Here is a 19,940-nt window from a genome sequence, read left to right as displayed (position 1 = left end):
ACTTTAATGACTTTTAGAGTCAAAACTTTCCCCTTTCCTCACATCTGGACAGTATTTGAAGTTCACAATTTAAAAAAGATATAGTTGGTTGTGTACTTCTTGATGTTTACTATATGGAATGTATTTATTTATGTTATTTGCCTAAGGCATAAAATTTTTAAAATGCTACCAAAACTTATGAAGTCAAGAAATCATAGATGTTATAAAAGGTTTTTTCAGCTCTTATACAAGTTAGAAAAAATGAAGAAGATTAATATGATATTGGAATTGTGCTTTTATGTTACTTTTTGGTATTTGGACCTTAATTTACTGTATGATTATCGTTAGCAAATTGAAATGTTCTTGTGAAAACTCTTAAGGCTGTAGTATTTTCTTGAAAATTGGTTTAGTACTGTTGTTTACATTGTAAAATTAGTGCTTTCAATAAGATTTTGGTTTCCATCTATCCTGAATTCTCCTTAGGAGTGCACAACTTCAAAAATAAAGAGGCACAGTCAGCAGAAAAAAGAGGTGGTCTGAGCATTTATGCGTTAAATATGCATGTTAATTAGGGAAAAAATTAGAAAAATATGAAAACAGATGTTACATAAATTATTGCAGTTGCAGGGCAGCAGTAACTTATACACTGACAGTAATTTTTATATGTGCATGTGTATGTCTATTTCTAGATTTCTCAATGTTTATGCAATTCCGTAGAGAATAACTAGAAGAATGGTATATCCTTTCAGTGAGACAGCAGTAAACATGTCCTTCTGCATGTGGCTTGCTGAGCGAGTCTAGGCATAACATACACTTTTCCTGTACAGATAGCCTTCTGTGTTTCCTAATTCCTCCTGTAGTCTTCTTCCTTCCTTCTTGGTTTCTTTGATAGTATGTCAATGAGATCTTTTATTGGATTATGTCCTGTCAAAACAATAAAATGAATCATGATCCCAGCAGTGTAAGAAATGTAAAATTGACTGGGATGTAAAGTATGTGTTTAGAAACAAAGCAAATCACAACTACTGAGGACACTGATTGTAGTGTCACTTTTTCTTTGGTTACGGTTGTACATTCTGAAGAAATAGCCATCATTCTCTGAACAGTATTGACACAGTAGTGTGACAATCTATATACTAAGTGTTACATAAACACACATTTATCAAATATATATATATTGGAATAATTGAAAGATAACTTGAATGTCTTTCACTGTAAAGAGACATCCATAATATAAAAATGGTTTATATTTTTACAAGGGAATGATGAGAAATAGAGACATGCTTTATTTCAGCGGTGTGGCGATTTTTAGTTCAGCCATGGAGAAAAACCATGTGACTATATTGCTGTCCAAGGAGCTGCTGACAATGTCTAGATATTTCCCATACATAAATTATATAATTTAGAAACATGTTGTTTGTAACTTTTCAGATGAGATTGAAAGTTAAAATAAGGAAATCCTCCATCAGAAGGTAATAAATCATTCTCTTTATCAAATGAACAAACAAAACATGAACTATATTCAGTATAGGGGCACAGAACAGTTTCCTTAAATCTCTCTGGAGATCAATGCTACATTCCTTGGTATTCTTCAGAAATCATACTTTGTTATTTGGTTGTAGTAGCATATGATGCTCAAATGTGTTTTAAGTAATTAATTTCTTTTGCATCCCAGTAGGTTTCAGATACATCTATTATCATAATGTTTTTCAGTTCTGTGTTTTTGATATATATTTTACCTAACTACTGTTGTCCTTTTGTACATATGCTGAGTCACCAGTAAGCTGTAACAGGTTATTGGGAGTAAAGTAAACTAATACAGAATGAAGTCTAGAAAAGAGTGATAATAATATATTTAGTAATTTATTATTATTTAGAGGTTCTTTACCTAAATTAGATATTTAAGCAATTCCATTGTTCTTGATTTTATGTAGAGATACATCTATGTCAGATATGATTTGTGAAAGTAGATTGAAGTATATTACTAAAGATGATAAATGTTTTTCTTTTTCTACAGTCAAAAAGACTATGGAAATTAATTTTTAATTCACAAATAATATTTACTTGCCACACTGATCCATCTGTATTCTAATTTTATGTTTTATTTATGCTTTGGAATTCATTTTCAGTGGATTTTTTTTCACATTTGTTTGCAAATGTCAGATTTCCATTTTTTATTTTATGTGATTTTAATACTTGATATTAGTTTACTATTGTATTAGTAGTGTATTTCTTATTTGAACACTTTCATTTCAGTGAAGCAAAGTGATAACAGGTGATTTGTTTTATATTGAGGTGTTTTAGTTTTTTTTTTATTATAATGCTTTTTATTGTAGGCATTTTAAAGTGAGTTTCTTCTAGGAGCTAAAATAGATAATTGAAAGAGTGATTAAAGAGTAAGCTAACATTTGTCCCCTAAGAGCCAAAAATATTATGACATAAACTTTTTGCATTGATGGCTTTGGTTTAGGGTTCCTTTGCTTAGGGAGAGGATATTTGAAGCTATTTTATTTATTTATTTTTCTAGGTATTTGCTGTTTTTCCTGCAGCTTTTTGCATTTCAGCTTGCTTTTTGCATTGATGGCTTTGGTTTAGGGTTGCTTTTTGCATTGATGGCTTGCTTTTTGCATTGATGGCTTTGGTTTAGGGTTCCTTTGCTTAGGGAGAGGATATTTGAAGCTATTTTATTTATTTATTTTTCTAGGTATTTGCTGTTTTTCCTGCAGCTCAGTTGAGGGATAACTCAGCTGATCTCTATTTCTTGATTCTTTACTTCCGATTGGCCAACCAAGACTTTTATTTGGCAAACTCTGTCGTACAGAAGCTGACGTCATCTATGACCCATAACAAGAGCACGCGTTTTCAAGTGTCAGTTAGATTTGTGGATCAATAAAGTTTTCTTGAAAGGTAAGTGTATATTTATTCAAAACGTACATTTAAAAATTCAGTACTATCATCAGCTGTCTTAGTCTGTTTGGGCTTTTGTAACAAAAATCCCATAGACTGGGTGACTTATAAATAACAAAAATTTATTTTTCACTGTTTTGGAGGCTAGGAAGTCTAAGATCAAGGTGCCAGCAAATTTGGTGTCTGGTGAGGACCCACTGGTTCATAGATGGATGTCTTCTTGCTGTGTCTTCACTTGGTGGAAGGAATGAGAGAGCTCTCTAGGGTCTCTGTTTATAAGGGCACTAATCCCATTCATGAGGGCTCCACCCTCATGACCTAATCGCTTCCCAAAGGCCTCACTCCTAATACCATTACACTTGGAATTAAGATTTCAGCATATGAGTTTTGGGGGGTGATAAACATTCATTTCATAATAATACCCTCACTATAGTTACAGTAATGTGTTTTATATATTTGTGTGCAAAAAATATATGTGGGTGTGTATGTGTGTGTTTATATACTGTTGCCAGGTTTAGATTGCAGGCTCTTTAAGGGAATAATGTTGCCCTCTAGCACAGAGTTCCCTGCCCTGATCAGTTTCTTTCGACTTATATATCTACCCACCAGCTTCCAATCTGTTCCTTTCCTTCATTGTTTTCCTTCTCTTTTAATTGAGCCTGCATGAGGGCTTTAAAAATACTTTCCCACCAGCAGACTTTTAGCACTTTTCTTACTGAATACTTTTTGTTCCATATTTCTTTTCCTTCCCTTTTCGTCTTTCCTTCTTTCCTACCTTCCTACCTCCTTACCTCCCAACATTCATTAAATTTGTTGGAGTTGTGAAATTAGAATGATTGAACTTAGCATTGAAGGTATCTCAGATAGGTAGCATTCACATTTTTTTTTTAACCACAACCCATAGTAAGAAATAAATTTTATACTTATGAGCCATTTCCCACAGGTATAAATGCACAAATGAAACAAACAAGAGTTAAAACCATTCTACCCTGGCTACCTTGAATGTATGCTGTGCTCTATCACATTTTTTGGGGGGTATATTTCATTTAATATATGCTGATACCCATAATTAAATTTACTTCCCTATCCAATAGTGGATCACCTTTGCAATTTCTGAAGTCATACTTTAGATCACTTGTATGTTTGCTCATGACTGACTTGTAGGGAAAATAAATGGAATCAGGCAGTTTGTTTTCTGTTTCAGTCAAGCTGCCTTTTCTTCTGCCTCCTCTGTGCTTTTCATTTCTGTCGATTCATTACAAGTTATCAAATAACTTGGGGAAAGAACTGTGTAACTGCTGGGAAATACTAGAGCACTTATAGGTTCTTCTGTAGTAACAACACAGATACCAAAGGTCATATCTCAAAATATAAAAGGAAGATAAATCTTTGATAGAATCATTCCTTTATAGTAAGGTATATATTTCTTTATTCTCTTCTTCTTCTTTCTGTCTGTGTAAATTGTATGTGCATGCTAATGCTCTCAAATCATTCTTGGTTTAAAACATTTTAAACTTCCAAAGCCTTTTATATCAGCTTAGAATAACAGATTTTTCCCCAAAGTGGTCTATTCTAGTGCTCCTTCCCATTTCGTTTAACATTTTTATCCTTTTAATAAGTTGCAAACATTTAAAAATTGTGAATGTAATATATTTTATTAGAAAGTTTGGTATATACAGAAAAGTAAAAAGAAAATAAAAATTATCCCTAATCCAATGCAGCTAAAGCAGTTCTAAGAGGAAAGTTCATTGCCACAAACACCTACATTAAGAAAGGAAAGCTCAAGGTGTCCACTCTCATCACTTTTATTCAACATAGTTTTGGAAGTTCTAGCCTCAGCAGTCAGAGAAGAAAAAGAAATAAAAGGAATCCAAATTAGAAAGGAAGTAAAACTGTCACTGTTTGCAGATGACATGATCGTATACATAGGATATCCTAAAGACACCACCAGAAAACTGCTAGAGCTCATCAGTGAATTTGGTAAAGTTGCAGGATACAGAATTAATGTACAGAAATCTGTTGCATTCCTGTACACTAACAATGAACTATCAGAGAGAGAAATTAAGGAAACAATCCCATTTACCATCTCATCAGAAAGAGTAAAATACCTAGGAACAAACCTAACTAAGGAGGTAAAAGACCTGTACTCAGAAAACTATCAATATGAGATACTAATGAAAGAAATTGACAGCTACACAAACAGATGGAAAGATGTATCATGTTCTTGGATTGGAAGAATTAATATTGTTAAATGACCATACTACCATAGGCGATCTTACAGATTCAGTGCAGTCCCTATCAAAATACCAGTGGCATTTTTCACAGAACTAGAACAAATAATTTTAAAATTGGTATGGAAACACCAAAGACCCCAAATAGCCAAAGCAAATTTGAGAAAGAAGCAACGAGCTGGAGGAATCATGCGTCCTGACTTTAGACTATACTACAAAGCTTTGATAATTAAAAAAGACTCATACATCAATGGAACAGAATAGAGAGCCCAGAAATAAACCCACGTACTTATGGTCAGTTAATCTACGACAAAGGAAGCACAGATATACTATGGAGAAAAGAGAGTCTCTTCAATAAGCGGTACTGGGAAAACTGGACAGCAACATGTGAAAGAATGAAATTAGAACATTCTCTAATACCACAGACAAAAATAAACTCAAAATGGATTAAAGACCTAAATGTAAGACTGGATATTATAAAACTCCTAGAGGAAAACATAGGCAGAACACTCTGACATAAATTGCAGCAATATTTTTTTGGATCCATCTCCTAAAGCAAAGGAAAGAAAAGCAAAAATCAACATACAGGATCTAATTAAGCTTAAAAGTTTTTGCACAGCAAAGGAAGCCATCAACAAAATGAAAAGACAGCTTACTGAATGGGAGAAGATATTTGCAAATGACATGACCAATAATGGGTTAATATCCAACATATATACATAGCTCATACAACTCAACATCAAAAAAACAACCTGATTAGATAATGGGCAGATGAACTGAATAGACATTTTTCCAAAGAGGAAATGCAGATGGCCAACAGGCACATGAAAAGATGCTCAACATCACTAATAATCAGGGAAATGCAAATCAAAACCACAATAAGGTATCATTTCACACCTGTCAGAATGGCTGTCATCAAAAAGAATACAAATAACAAATGTTGGCAAAGATGTGGAGGAAAGGGAACCCTTGTACAGTGTTGGTGAGAATGTAAATTTGTGCGAACACTGTGGAAAACAGTTTGGGGGTTTCTCAAAAAATTAAAAAAAAGAACTATCACATGGCTCAGCAGTTCCACTCCTGGGTGTGTATTTGAACAAAACAAAAACACTATATCAAAAAGATACATGCACCGAGTGTTCATTGCAACATTATTTACACTTGCCAGGGTATGGAAGCAACTCAAGTGTCCCTCAACAGATGAATGGATAAAGAAGATATTTTGTGTGTGTGTACACACACACACACACACACACACACACACACACACACACACACACACACACACACAGGAATACTACTTAAAAAATGATAAAATTTGCCATTTGCAGCAACATGGATGGACTTGGAGGGCATTATGCTAAGTGAAATAAGTCAGAGAAAGACAAATATTGTTAGGCACTACTTACATGTGGAATCTAAAAAATACAACAAAATTAGTGAATAAAACAAAAAAGAAGCAGACTCACAGATATAAAGAACAAACTAATGTTTACCGGCTGGGAGAGGGAAGGGAGAAGGGGCAATATAGGGGTGGGGATAAAAAGGATTATTATAGGATTATATGAAATCATGTGTGTTAAACTTTTGAAAATTGTAAAGCACTATAAAAACTGAGGAACCTTTCATTCAATGGAAAAAAGAAAAAACACACACTTAAAAAAAAGGAAAAGAAAGCCTAAGTAAATAACCTAAAATTACATCTCAAGAAATGAAAAAAGAACAAACTAAGCATAAAATTAGTAGAAGAATAGAACAAAACAAAAAGCACAAATAAATGAAGTAGAGATTAAAGTAACAGCAGAAAATATCAATGAAACCAAAGCTATTTTTTTTGGAAAACATAAAGTAGACAAAACTTTAGCTAGATATCCAAAGGGCAGGGTGGAAAAAAACTGACACCACTGAAATACAGAGGTTCATAAGAAACTGCTGTGAAGTTATTCACCAACAAATTGGACAACCTAGAAGAAATGGTTGAATTTCTAGAAATATACAACCTATCAGTCGTGAAGAAAGAGAAAATCTGAATAGTCCAATAGTAAGGAGATAGAATCAGTAATCCAAAACTTCCCAGCAAAGTCCTGTACCAGATGGCTTCACTGGTGAATTCTACCAAACATTTAAAGTAGAATTAATGTCAAACCTTCTCAAACTCCCCCCAAAAATAGAAGAGGAGGGAACACGTCTGTTTTATCAGGCGAGCATTACCCTGATACCAAAACCAGGCATGGACACTACAAGAAAAGAAAATTACACACCAGTATTCCTGATGAACACAGATGCAGAAATCCTCAACAAACTATATTGAACCAAATTCAACAGCACATTAAAAGGATCACACACCATGATCAAGTGGGATTTTTTCCAGGGATACAAGTATGGTTCATTATCCACAAATCAATGTGATACACCACATTGATAAAATAAAGGATAAAAATCATGTGATCATCTCAGTAGATGCAGAAAGAGCATTTGACAAAATTCAACATCATGGTATGAACTTTCAACAAACTGGGTATAGAGGGAATATATTAATAAAGACCACATATGAGAAACCCATAGCTAGCATCATACTTTATGGTGACAAGCTGAAAGCTTTTTCTCTGAGATCAGGAATATGACAAGAATGCCCAAACTTGTTGCCCCGCCCCCAACAAGAACCTGAGTGTTATTTTCTTGGGCTATTTATCAGGGTTGTTTTTTGCAGTGAGTAACCATGAGAAACAAGATGGTGTTTCCCATATTCAAAGAAGCAATCTCACCGATTTTATTTGACATAGTCCTGGAAGTTCCAGCCAAAGCAATCAAACAACCGAAAACAAAAAACAAAACAAAACAAAACAAAAGAACCCCCAAAGTATTCAGATCAGAAAGGAAGAAATAAAACAGAGGTATGATATTATATGTAGAAAACTCCACCAAAAAAACTGCCACAATTAATAAACATTCAGTAAATTTGCAGGATACACAATCAATATATAAAAATCTGTTGCATTTCTATACACTAACAATGAACTATCAGAAAGAGAAATTAAGGAAACAGTCCCATTTACAATTGCATCAAAAAGAATAAAAATCAGGAATAACTTTAACCAAGGAGATGAAAGATATGTATACTGAATATTTTAAGACATTGATGAAAGAAATTGAAGTACACACAAATAAATAGAAAAATAGTCTGTGCTCATGGATTGGAAGAATTGATATTGTTAAAATGTTCATACTACCCAAAGCAATCTACAGATTCAATGAAATCTCTATCAGAAGCCCAATGGCATTTTTCACATAAATAGTAAAAGCTATCCTAAAATTTGTATGGAACCACAAAATACCCTGAATAGCCAAAGCACTCTTGAGAAAGAAGAACAAAGCTGAAGGCATCATACTTCTTGATTTCAAATTATATTACAAAGGTATGTAATCTAACCAGTATGGTATTAGCATAAAAACAGACATAGAGACTAATGGAAAAGAATTGCAAGCCCAGAAATAAACCACACGTAGATGGTCAATTAATTTATAGCAAAAGATCTAAGAATATTCACTGGGGAAAGGATAGTCTCTTTTAATAAACAGTGTTGGGAAAATTGGACAGCCACAGGCAAAAGAATGAAATTGGACCGCTATCTTACACAATACACAAAAATTAACTCCAGATAGATTAAAGACTTGAACAGAAAACCTTGACCATAAAAGCTCCTAGAAGCAGATGTGGTAAGGTGCTTGACATTGGTCCTGGCAATGCTTTTTTGTGTTTTAAGTTAGACACCAAAAGCAGAGGCAAAGAAAGCGTAAATCAGTAAGTGGGCAGGAGTACATCAAAGTAAAAAGCAACACAGTATACACTTTAAATATCTTACATTTTATTATATTGAGGTCAGTTGTACATCAGTAGAGCTGAAAAAAATAAAAGATAAAAATAATGTAAAAAAGAAACAAGCAAAAAATCCCTACTCCTGTCTTCTGGTGATGAACTGATGTAATAGATGAAAAATATAACATTTAAAAAATTTTTACTTGGATTTAACATAGGGGAAGAAATGAAATGAAACTTAAATGATTAGTGAATCTGAGATAAATGTTCCTTCAAAATCATAAATATTTGATCTAAAGAGCCTTCCAATATGAAAGATGATTATGGAAATCTTTAAATACTCTGGAAATAAGAAAATATGAAAAGACTGATCTAAAAGTAGAATATCTATTTTTTAGAATAATTTATTGAGGTGAAATTTATGTAACATAAAATTAAGTGAATAATTCAGTAGAACGCACCACCTCTCTCTAGTTACACACATTTCCATCACTCCAAGGTAGGACGCCTTACTTTTGAAACAGTTTCTCCTCATTCTGACCTCCTCCCAACTCCTGGTATCCATCAGTCTGTATTGTCTCTCAGGATTTGTCTATTTTGAATATTTCATATAAATGGAATCATATAGTACGTGACCTTTTATGTCTGGCTTCTTTCACTTGTAGTACTGTTTTCAAGGTTCATCCATATTGTAGCATGTGTCAGTACTTTATGCATTTTCACAGCTGAGTAATATTCCATTGTATATATAATTGTTTGGTTTGCTTCCACCTTTTGGCTCTTGTGAGTAGTGCTTCTGTGGATATAGGTGCATATGTTCTTATTTGAGCACCTGTTTTCAGTTCTGTTAGGTATATACCTAGGAGTATAATTGCTGGGTCATGTTGTAATTTTTTATTTACCTCTTTGAGGAACTACCAAGTTGTTTTCCACAGTGGCTGTAGCCTTTTATATTCCCACCAGCAATGTGTGAGGGTTCCATTTTCTCCACATGTTGTCAAAACTTGTTATTTTCCATTTTTTTTGATAATCAGAATATGATAGTAATAAATGACCTTCAGCAAAGTAACATTGTAGAGGGGTGATTATATTCATTATTTCTAATATAGTGATTATATATCAATTCAGAGTATAACTTAATTCTGTGTTCCGTGCAGAATTAACTGACCAGTAGAAATTGTTTTCCAGAACAAAAGATTTCTTAGTTTTCTTCATCTTCTCAAAAATACTGTATTTTGCTTCATATTTATACCATTTTTTTCCCCTGCATGTGTGTACAGTTCTTTGTTTTTACCAGAGTTTTAAATTACCATTCTTTTTGCTTAATGCTCATAGGAGGTCTATGTCTCTCCATTTATGGATAACACACCACAGCTGTACTTTTAGGCTTTAAAATGTATGATTTTAAATCGCAAAATAAATTTTTGTTAGGTTATCTACTGTCTTGTTGAAGAAATACATCACTTAACCTGGACCTTCTGTTTTAGTATGGACCAGAGCTTCGTTGGCCTTTTGCGGAACTGTTACACTCAGATTTCTTTTCATTATATTTCTGGGTTAGTTCTAATGATTCTTGTGTCCCATTGTCACAATTTAAATAAATTTTCAGAAGGTGGAATGGTGAAAGATGAATTTTCTGAGTTATGCATATTAGAAAATATTTTTATTCTCACAGTTGATTGATAATTTATCTGGGTATATATTAGTATTTCTAGATTTAAAATAATTTTCCTCAGAACTTTGAAGACTTTGCTCAGTTTGTTTCTAACATCCATTATTCCTCCTGAGAAATTTGAAGCCAGTCTTACTCATTGAAGAGTTTCCTAGGAGATATTAACAGTGAAAACAAAATAGAGAAAAATGCATGATTTGATTATGCTTGCTTTTTAGGGTAGAGAGGTTTGACAAGAAGCAAGATAAATAAGTAAAATATGTAGTCAGTTAGATAGTGAGGCTATAAAGGAAAATAAAGCAAGGAGGGGAGGATAGAGAGTTAATAGCATAGGGGGACTGATGGAAATTGTAACTAGGGTGGTCAGGGAGTACCTCCCTGAGAACGGAACACTTTAGTAAATGTCAGATGGAGGTGACGGAGTGAGCATCTCAAGCAGAGCGAACAAGTAGTACAAAGGCCCTGATGTAGGAATATTACTGTTGTGTTCAAGGAACAACAGAGGGGTCAGTGTGGCTGCGGCAATGTGAGGAGAGAGTAGTAGGGATTAAATTAGAGAGATAACTTGGAATCTAGTCTTTTAGAGAGGTGCATTTGGCTTTTTTTCTGAATGAGATGGGAAGTTATTGGCAAGTAAGTATCAACATCTGATGTATAGTTTAAAAGAATTACTCTGCCTGGTTGAGAAAGGATTGTAGAGGGAGCAAGGGCAGAAGCAGAGGGACCATGCAGAAGGTTAGAGGTGAGAGGTAATTGTGGTTTGAACAACAGGATTTGCTGATGGATTGGATTTGAGTTATGAATGAAGGCGGGGAGTCAAATACGCCTCTGGTAATGTTTTTGGTCTGAATAACTAGGAAGATAAGAGTTGTATTTAATGAAGAAGGGGAAGCTTATAAAAGGAGAAGGTCAGGGGTTTGGTTCTGGACATGCTAAGTTGAAGATATTTATTAGACATTTAAGTGGAGAGGTCAAGGAGACAGATACTATCCCAGAGTTCAGGGGAAAGGTCCGAGATGAAGGAAAAGCTGTGAAAGTTATCAATTGTGGATGGTATTTTTAAAGGGGTAATATTGATGCAATCCAGTAGATACAGCTAGAGGCAACTGAAGGCCCCAGCTTTGGGGCCCTTTACATCTAGGGGTCAGGAGAAGAGGAATTAGTTGAGGAGGCCAGGGAAGGAAAACCGAGCTAGGTAAAAGGAAAACTTCTTTGGCTTTCTAAATATCTGTCCAGCTCAGGAAGCTAAGTGATGTAAATGTGCCAAGGAAGGGGAATGATCATCCGTGGCACATGTTGCTGAAATGTGAAGTTTTACATGAGCTGTGAATTGATTGTTGGATTTAGCAGTGGGAGGTCATTGGTGACTTTGAGAAGAGCAGTTTCAGTGGAGGACAGAAGTCACACTGGAGTGGGTTCAGGGTGGAGTGGGTTCAGGGTGGAGTGGGAGGAGAAACATGTGGCAACTGAAGGGGGAAAGTTGGTCAAGAGACAATTTTTTTTTTTTTTTTGAGTAGAAGAAAAGCAGCATACATCAATATTGAGAATGCCCCAATAAAGAGGAATAAACTGATGATACAGGAAAGCGTAGTGAATTGCTGAAGCAAGGCGCACAAGTGGAGAGACTGGCCTTAGGTAGGAGCATGGGTGGTTTATCCTTAATAATAGGAAGGCAGGCAGCACCCACAGGCACAGATCCATCTGTAAAAGTCTTCGGTCAAGCTTTGTGTTACTTCCGGGATATGTCACATACCAGAAGCGTCACGACTAGCTGCCTCCCACTTCTTTAGGCTTGTCCTGTTCAGTTTACCGCTTTGTGATTTTTACTGTAGTAACGTAGATGAATGGTGGTTTCCAGTTTAGGAATTTTGTACTTTAAAAAATTCTGTTACTATAATGAAGACATACAACAAGCATTTATGAAGGATGCACCTCTTGAAGTTTTTGAAAAATCTCAAATGTGTAAATATTTCTGGAGTGTGTTCTAGAGAACCACCAAGCTACATTAGGATCAGAAGCAGAAATGCTTTCTCACACCAGCCTTGGGCAGCTTGTGGTTCAAATTCACTTATCAGAAAAATGATAAATTACTTCGTGTCCTGGATTGCTTGAACAAGGGTGAAATCATGAATGTAAAAATCTACGAATGCCTGGAGTCTGTTGTGCTCCTTCTGACTCATATTTCTCCCAGTCACCTCAGCGCAGGAGCACACTTGATAAATACGGGATACAGTGATAGCGTTAGAGTTCCAGCATTTTCTTCCTGGTGTAAGGTGATCCCTGGGATCACTCTCATGTGTTTCTGAAATGGAATAATGTTGCTCTTCCTACCCATTCTTGCTCAAGTTCCCAGTTCTCGATAGTGATACAGCTTCCCCTCTGGCTGTAGAAACTGCTTATGTTGTCTCGGGACATGATTCAAGCAGCGTGTTTGCTGTGCTCCAGTACTGTAGAGTTTAAGTTAAGAAGGATAACAGGTGGGAAAGGAATTAGGTGACCCTTGAACAAGACAGGTTTGAACTGCATAGGTCCGTCTATACGTGGATTTTTTCAATATAAATGTAGTAAATACTGTAGTAGTACACGGTCCATGGTTGGTTGAATCTGCAAATGCCTAGCAACCTTGGATACAGACAGCCAACTGTAAATTATATTTGAACTAATCCCTGCATTATTCAAGGATCAGTTGCAATTGTGAGACCAAAAAACTGACTAGCCTTGAGCTTACTTTTCCTCATAGCACCTCTAGTGGGTCCCTCTTGGGTTTAAATAACTAATTTTTATTATTTGCAGACCCTGCCTTTTCCTAAAACCTGGCACAAGTTCCTTGGTCACTGGACTGGAAAACATTTTTGAGTAATATCTCCTTTATATCCATACATTCACTTGTCTTCCTAGGACACATTTACTGAGAGTCAGTATATTTGGTTTACTGTCAGCTTACTTAGTTCTCCGTCTTTGGAAGCACCAACTGTTATGGAGGTAATAATTAGAAATAAGATGACTTCGGCTTCTTATAACTTTATTCTGATTCCCTCTAAAGGCAGGGTCTAGCTTATTGCGTTCCCCTTTAAGCAAGAATGAAAGTTCTCTCTTTTTCTTTGGTATGTGCCCACATTATATCATGGTCTAACATGTGACATATAACTGTTATTTGTGGTGAGGCCACCCAGTACATCACGGGCTAACTCTGAGAAGGGTCTTTGGCGAGTTCTCCTTTTTACAGGCAAATAGTCAAGGTGTCACCCGCCACTCCTTCACCATCTTCTTAGCTGATTCCCTGTTAAATAACTTTATTATTTAACGTCATTTAACTTGTCTCCTTCCCTGGGCTTCACATATACATTTCTCCAGTAAGCTGCCATTTTGTCATCTGGACTTGGCTTCTGTGTTTAGGTTGTTGACTTAAACCGGTTGCAGTGACTTTCCCTTTATAACACACACTTGTTTTCAAAAATCCCAGCTATCTTATTCTGACACACTTGTGTTCCTTTGTAAGTTCCATCCACAAACCTCCAAGTCCATCCTAATAGTTTTTCCAGGTTAAACAAAACAGTTAGCATCTCTGTGAGGTTTTATTCTAGTGGCATATTTTGAGTAACACTTAAGAATGGTTCTTCCTAAATATTTTTCATTGAATTAAAACATTTTAAGTGGAGAAGATCTTTGGGAGTGTCAGGAGAAGGTGAAAGGGCGATGCTCTATTTATAGACTCTAAAATGTCATCAGCTTCCAGAGTGGAATCAATTTGAATTCATCTATTCATTTGATCAACAAATATTTATTGACTGTTTACGCTATGGTGGGTACTGAGCTAACTCATAAATATGTCATTTTATGATGTTTTCCTTTTTAAATTGGATGACGTAAGGAGACTCAGTTTTCTTTTTCTTTTTTTTTTTTGGCCTAGTTCATTGTGAATTTTTCTAGGTTTTCAGTATACACGCACCAGACATAACTCTCACTTTTTGATAATGGAGAGACAGCCAACTCTAGATAATGAAATGTGGAAAATATGGAATCTGCTTCTCTTTCTCTCCCACTTACTCACTTTTACAAAGACTTATCAGACAGTGAACTTTATCACCACTTTCACCTCCGCTTCCTTGCGGTTCTGCTAGTCTCTGTGGTACCTGGTAGACCTGAAAGGAGCATCATGAACTGGAAGGGAGAAGTTAGATGAACACATAATTAGACAAACAGAAAAGCGGTCCGTTATACGTGAGAGGTCACTGTATTTCTATTTTACGTAGAAGTTTGAAGTTTTTATTTTAGGTTATTCCCGCTTAGGAATACTTTAAAAGTAGGCCATGAACAGCTAACCCATTTAAAGGGGATTTTTAAAATCTTTAATTTGTAACGATTTGACCATTACAATGCTAACATTTTAATATTGTGACAAAATAAGTTTTCTGCTATTAAAAATATGTTTTAAAAATTTTATAAATGCTTAAGAGTTAATTTCTTCAGTGTGTAGGGAATATTGACTGAAGATATCTTGAAAGCCTAAATTACTTGGAATATATTTGAAACCTCTCTTCTCATGTACTTATCTTCAACATATTTTTGGGTCATTTATAGTATGGGCTTAAAGTTTGAAGTTTTACATTTTTAGTCTTATAAAGACTTATAAATATGTTTCTGTTAGTACTATTGGAACTAAATAATTTTATCCACATAATTGTCCTTCAGCTGTAGCTGTCTAGAATAAAATTTCTTGAAATAAGCAGTCATTTTCCATTTGAAATAACCATTTAGAAATGTTTTTCATCTGATAACATGTATTTTATTCTTTATAAATAGCACAGAGGAATTGAAGTATTTATGTATCTAAGGGAGGTGATCAGCTCAAGTTCAATAGTGTGTTTGACATTATTAGGCTGAGGATATTTTATAATTTAAAAAATAGGTTTATTATTACTTTTGTAAAATATGTGTACTTTTGTTATATCTTACGTGTTAATCTCATTTCCTATTGAAGTCACCAATTAAAAGGGAATTGTGTACCAGTGAGGTTCTAAAACCTTGACATTATTTTAATCTGATAACAAATGGGTTTAAGTTCATGTTCTTTCATTTGTTGGCAACAAATCTAAACCTGTATTTTTTGGATTTATGAGGATAAGTCCTGCTTTGGCAATCTTGTAGATCCTCAAGAGAATAGTTAAACAGTGATTAATCATTGTTTCTTCACTGAGTGTGCAGAAAAGAATGGAAAAGCTGCATTTCACACTTCTGAAGCAATTAATCCCCATGATCTTAGCCAGGTTTGTCTTGTAGATAAGTCGGGATACAAAACGCTACCTAATTTATCAATGTATGCATGCCATAAAGTATAAAACACACAATTTATTTCATATCATTTATAGTCAAATGTAAAAAAAGAGTGACTTTGCCATATCCAAGAGTGTTTCCTACATTACCTTCATATAAACTAAGTACCAGAGATTACAATGGGATTCCTGTTTATTGTGCACATCTGGCGCAGTCACTATGCATTTTCTCATTCACTTGCTGGCATTTTTAGTGATTGTGGCATAAATCACCTTGCTAATCAGAAACATAAGTGACGGGAAGTCATCTCCTTCTTTTGAACAATGGGAAAAAACATATGGCTTCTTAGACAGGACTTGGCTGTTATACTATTTATGTGGCATTATATTCTGTATTTAGAATTTCATATTAATTGCAGTGATTTGATTGAAGGCACTGAACACCCAGGGCTTGTGGTCAAAGTATTTGTTTTGTATCATTTTCATAACAAGTAAACAAAAAAGGGTAAAATGACATGCCTTGCATTAAATTTTTTTTAAAATAAAAACTACTCTGTGAACAGTTTTAAGATTAAGGCAAATTGAAGAAAATATATTTAAAAATGTGTGGATGTTTCTATAGATGCATAGTTATAGTAATTACAAGTTAGTTTTTAATTATACGTATTTCAAGTCACTGCATAGGTAAGAATAAAAATTACTGTCCTTTAAGTGCTAAACTGTAATCGACAGTAGTTTGCTTTTCTGGAAGTACTATTATTTCAAGATGGGTTGCATTTTTGGATGAATTGTTGTTTATTAGTTGGAACCATATACTGCATATACTACAGCTAAAAGAAATTTATATGTGCAGTGCAGACTTTAAAGACCACCCTCAGTGAATTTGTTGCTGCTTGTTACAGAATGCTTAGTCTAAATTTGGAGGGTTTTTTTTTTCCTCAATAGATAACTTACTTCTCAAAAGGTAGTGAATATAATGGCCTTTTATACTTATTTGACTTTGTAATACTTACCTTTCTATCCCTCATCACTTTCCATTTCCTTACGTGGGTGGCAGGAAAAGATTTATTTTGAACATGTAAATTTCAAATGCAAATTTATTTGTTCAGAGAACGTTATGTGTTTTAAAGTTTGTTTTCTATATTACATTTGACTATAGATTAGTGAGGTCAATTTTTAAATAAATACATCAGAACCTGTTTATTCAAATGTGTGTTATTCCATTTGAAATAGTCCCCTTGGGAAGATGTATACATAATCCATTAATCAAAGTATTTTAGCAATGCCTCTTTTTGAATTCAGTGGAATTGATGTGTAGCTGCTCAAAATGGATATTTTGAAGGGAGATAAGATTCATTTTGTGTATATATGTGCTAGTATTTTTGTTTAAAATCAATCAATCATAATGGCTTGTGCTGCAGCCTGTATATATCTTGTAGATAATTGGACTCTCTGAATAGAAATAGAGTTTTAAAAAACTGCCTGAATTTTAAATAAATGGTCATATTTATCCATTTTGTTTTAGAAGTCTTTTATGTTATCGTTTCAAGGACCACCTGCAGTAGGAGTCCACAAATTGAATAAATGCAACATAAGGAGAGGTTGTTTTTCCCCCGCCCTTTCGTTGCTTATTTCAAAAATGCAACCATCCAGATTCTCTAAGGAGATAGTGTGCTATTTTTTAAAATATATTTATAACTGAATTGAGGCCTTCTTTCTAGATTAAAATTATCCAGTGCTTAAAATTACCTGAAATCTACACCATACTGCCTCAATCCTTGTCCATTTTTATTTCCTTTAGGCCTTCAAAGCCTCTTCCCTCTCCTTTTAAAGATCGAGCTGTACTTGTTGTAAAGATTAATTTTTAAAGCATAAAATTTAAAACACACATATGTATTTCCTTTTTCTTTACGAAAATATAAAAATTCTAGGACGACTGGTTGTTAAAATCCAAAAAATAGGCAATTTATGAGACGGCTAAAAGTATCAAAATAGATAAGGAAAAATAAGAAGCTCTATTTTTAGTGACTGAAGACTTTGGAATTTGTTAGTGTTGGAGCTTTGAGGAAAATTTTCTTTCATAAAATGCTTGTGGTAAAAAGTATATTATCCTGAAGTATTTGCTTATTCATCATGTTTATAAAGCCAAGGATTTAATTTCTAAGTGTATATCAATTTTTGAATGAAATTGAACTACCAGTAATGTTGATGTTCACTGCACATTTCCTTTAAAATGTGCTGTTGTTTTCAGAGACCTTGCATTATGTTTTTTTCCTCTAGTCCATTCTTTGTCTTATTTACATTCATACTTTATTGGTACAGATGACCCTCTAATGTAGAGTCTGAATCCAGTGTGGAACTTGCAAGAAAAGTTATTGTTCTTTCTTGCCTGTGTTCTCATGGCATAAAGAATGGATCCTCGGGCTTCCCTGGTGGAGCAGTGGTTGAGAGTCCGCCTGCCGATGCAGGGGACACGGGTTTGTGCCCCGGTCCAGGAGGATCCCACATGCCGCGGAGCGGCTGGGCCCGTAAGCCATGGCCGCTGAGCCTGCGCGTCCGGAGCCTGTGCTCCGCAACGGGAGAGGCCACAACGGTGAGAGGCCCGCGTACAGCAAAAAAAAAAAAAAGAATGAATCCTCCCATTGTAGGGATGACTCTCTGGTGATCCCCAGCCAGGCGGCTTCTTGCTTGCTCTCCTGTCTCTGGCCGTTCTTTTCCCACCCCGGTGTCGGTCTGGAAATGCCTTTCGGAATGCCGACAGAGGAGGATGCCTTCTACTTGCCCTACGTGCTGCAGGGTGGGTGATGTGACGCTGCTGGCCTAATCATCCTGGAATTCAGATAAAAAGGGTAATTTGTGAAATATTTCCCCATAAGGGAGGCTTTCATTTGTCAGTGGGCAAGCTGCTTTGAGTGACACACATAATTCAGGAATTTTAATGTAAAGTTTTTAATGGAGTATATTAAGTATGAGAAACATGGAGCATGAAAGGGCAGTGCATGTTTCAATAGTTGTGTGTTTTGTTTTAGTGTTTAAGACTCCGTCTGTGCAGCATGTCCCCAGTGTGGCCCTTGCTTGTGTTCCTTGCAGGGGTTCAGCCACATCTGGGGCGTGGCTGGCCTGCCACTAGTCTTCGATGTGTAGGAACAAAAGTGAAAATTTTTTAATGAAAAAGTAAAGCATAAAGAGCCAGACCTGGTGATGCCATCTCAGCTGTTAGAGAAGGAGCATTTCTGAATTCAGCCTGGAGTCTGTTTTGCTTTCGGGTCTAGACCTCTCAGGCCTTGCATCAGAGACAGTGGAGATAGAAGGATACCTGGGCTGTAAGAAAAAGAAGTTAAGAAAGAACAAGAGAACAAGGAGAAATATAAGATGTTTGGGGACAAGTGGCATGGTCCTTGTACCCTCTAAACTTAGAGTCCAGTAGAAAGGCATTATTTCCCCTTTTTTGCCACCATCCACTGAGTGTCTGGCATTTTACGGAGTGCACTGCACTGGCCCTGTTAGAAAGGTGGGGGAGGGGGGCTGGGTGACGGTGGTGCTGCTGGATAAAGCAGTGGCTAGCGCCCAGTGGAGGGGAAGCAGACTGCAGTGAATGGGGCCCTGTGGGTGACAGTCGCCACCGGTGATCAGCATTCCAGAGCAGAGGCAGTACCTGGGTCGGGGAACAGATGAGGCCCACCCAAGCTTACTTTGGAGGGAATGGAACCAGCAGACCTCAGATACCACCCAGAGAGGCACAAAGAGGGGTGAATGATAGTCGTGCCCTGGGAGGTGACTGTCAGCTGACTGGTCTGGCTCATGAACGCATGTGAGACACTTCAGGATGACTCCCAGAAATGTTCCAGGAACAAAAATATAGGAACCTGGAATCCTGCACCGTGGGTTGTATTAGTCAGAGTTCTCCAGGGAAACAGAACCAAAAGGATCTATATGTATAAAATACAGGAATTGTCTCATGCAGCTTAGGTAAGAAGTCCCCTGATCTGCCTGCGAGCTGAAGAACTAGGAAGACCTACGTTGTGTGATTCATGTTGAGTCTGAAGGCCTGAGAACTGGGG

At 35.7% G+C, this 19,940-nt stretch overlaps 1 protein-coding gene across 1 annotated transcript in view; it reads left to right on the top strand.

Annotated features, from left to right (window-relative positions):
• Window positions 1-2,645: 2,645 nt before the first annotated feature.
• Window positions 2,646-19,940, top strand: part of TBC1D5 (TBC1 domain family member 5) — a 411,864-nt gene continuing 394,569 nt past the window's right edge. The window contains exon 1 of the mRNA XM_082840369.1: window positions 2,646-2,886. The gene's annotated coding sequence lies outside the window, so the exon portion shown is untranslated. The remainder of the gene's footprint in view (window positions 2,887-19,940) is intronic.

Source organism: Leucopleurus acutus (genome assembly GCF_964270905.1).
Source record: "Leucopleurus acutus genome assembly, chromosome: 5".
NCBI classification, from domain to species: Eukaryota; Metazoa; Chordata; class Mammalia; order Artiodactyla; family Delphinidae; genus Leucopleurus; species Leucopleurus acutus.
The sequence above is the reverse complement of the archived record's forward strand: the minus strand, read 5'-3'. Positions and strand labels throughout refer to the sequence as shown.